The sequence below is a fragment of the Arachis stenosperma genome, chromosome 4 (genome assembly GCF_014773155.1).
Source record: "Arachis stenosperma cultivar V10309 chromosome 4, arast.V10309.gnm1.PFL2, whole genome shotgun sequence".
In the NCBI taxonomy this organism is placed as follows: domain Eukaryota; kingdom Viridiplantae; phylum Streptophyta; class Magnoliopsida; order Fabales; family Fabaceae; genus Arachis; species Arachis stenosperma.
Genome location: NC_080380.1, coordinates 119,026,898 through 119,029,124, shown reverse-complemented (window position 1 = coordinate 119,029,124; position 2,227 = coordinate 119,026,898). Strand labels below are relative to the sequence as shown.

Here is a 2,227-nt window from a genome sequence, read left to right as displayed (position 1 = left end):
CATCCTTTACTTTGCAAAACGCAAATATTAGTTTCACAGAATACCCAATTTAGCTTCCATCGCATTGATAACACGAGCAACACACTGTTCAGCAACCAAGTCATATTCCGAAACTGCAATTTATCAAATAAAAGTAACAAATTTTAGAATAAAAAAAAGTAAAATAGAGAATTTTAACTATCTTTATAACTTAACAAGTTAATACAAGAAACCTACTCAGTAGACTAAAGTCAAGACACTTGTGTTACAATCATGAAAAATATATATATTATTCCTCCAGTTTTCATGTGATTAGAATGAAGTGATCACAATTCACAATGTTCTTCAAAATTAATACTTATAATAACGTTGTCTCACAAAAGGGGATAATGTTGTTAGCATACTTGTAATATATTTGTTACTACCAATTCATTGTATCATTGGTGTTAGTAAGATAAAATGTGAGAATTAAGAGTGACTCTTTAAAATAAAAATAGCAAGGTTACAATTAATGTTACCTTTAACGGAATCATCAACATACTCCTCCATCTCTTGATTGGAAATTTGTCCTACCTGATGACAACATTTAAATATTAAACTCATTTTTCTTGGTCTTAATTTAAAATAAGAAAGCCAAGCATAAATTGGATATAAAAGAAAAGAAGACTAAATTGTTTGCGACGCACCACAAAAAAATAAATCCATTCACTAGGAGCATTTGTGATGTAGTCTTGAAGGTTCATTAAACCTTGGGAACCATCACCAGTCATACAACCTGAGTCAGATAATAATGTAGCAGTTAAGGATATACTATCAAACAATAATGAATTGCAAAAAATATTCCATCAAACTTGACTTACCTATTTTTCGAGTATTGGTAGGTAAATTCTGGAGTATAGTCGAGAAGTCATTAATTTTTTGCCAGATTAGTTCATTGGTCGTAGGATTCACTATTGTTCCAGTTTGGAATAAATCACCTAAACACATTCAAGTATTATATGTAGCACACATTTAATTAAGCAAAATCGCTTTGTTTGGATGGAAAAATATACAGTAACAAAAAGGAAGGAAATAAAAAAGAGAGAATTTGAAATCTATTTAAGACTTTAGCATTAGCCAATAAGTTACTGTATACATAAGATCATATTTAAATTTTCAATACTTACTTAAACAGAATCACTCGACCAACCCAAAGTAATTTTTTTAAAACGAGGAGTTAATCATCGTTTTATTTATAACTTCTATTTAACAAGACCAATGCACAAAGGAAGTTACAAGTCACAAGTCCAAGGGTGAGAGAGACAGAAATGAATTAAAAATGAAGATGCTATGTAAAATGCAAAACAACTACTTTACCCAGCAAGCGCTCAAAAGTTAGGTGTCCAATTACTGGCTCACTGTTAGGACTCAGCTCATAGAATCCTCTGGGTCCAAAGTCAACATAGATGTGGCGTATAAGCCCGGAAGACCACTTGAAAGAATTAGGTCCAATGGCTGAACATTCAATAAATAAATATACATCATCAAAGCATGTAATTGGTAGCCAGCTTGAAAAATGAATGCTGGTTGTTTTGTCTTTTTGAGTAATTAGTTAAAGTTAATTCTGGAAAAAATATATATTACTTTAGTTACCTAACATTTTACTAAACAAATTGTCACAAGTCAATAATCACTGTGTTTTGAACTAATTAACCACTAAATAAATTATTTAAGGTAACAAAGACCATGATTTCAACGGTTGAATAAAATTCCTTCTAGATTAGCAATAGATAGATTGTTCAATTCAACTTAAATGACAAATTATATATGTATATTTAAAGAAAATAAATATAGGACTTGAGTTACTAACCCTTTGATAAGTGGCAGCGATATTTTCCAAACGAAACGGGAGATTTGGCACGGTCTGCATCAGCAAAATGCAATTGCGAAATGTAAAATAGAATCAAATATAATGGAGCGGGGAATACTAGGAACTATTTTTTTATTGAAAGAAAACAGAAAATTAGTTAGTATGGATTTAATTTTAAACCTAAGACAATATAAAAAGAAAATCTTAAGCATCTAACATTTTTCATGTGGATAAAATCAATTATAGTATAAACTTTTTATATGTATATTTTTTTTTCCAATCATAGATCATGGGTCATGTTCGGTGGTCGGTTTCCGGACAGGTCGGGTGTGCGAGTGAAGGGGTGAGGACGCCTTAGCTTGGGTCACACCGGTGGCGAACTAGTCGAGCAGACGAGCA

The 2,227-nt window shown here is 31.4% G+C and overlaps 1 long non-coding RNA gene across 1 annotated transcript; it reads right to left on the bottom strand.

Annotated features, from left to right (window-relative positions):
* Positions 1 to 879: 879 nt before the first annotated feature.
* LOC130973906 (uncharacterized) lies at positions 880 to 1,881 on the bottom strand. Its single transcript, XR_009084316.1, has 3 exons — positions 1,829 to 1,881; positions 1,336 to 1,473; positions 880 to 956 (listed from the first exon to the last, which is right to left on the bottom strand). It is a non-coding gene; the product is annotated as an uncharacterized LOC130973906 (long non-coding RNA).
* Between the last annotated feature and the right edge of the window lie 346 nt (positions 1,882 to 2,227).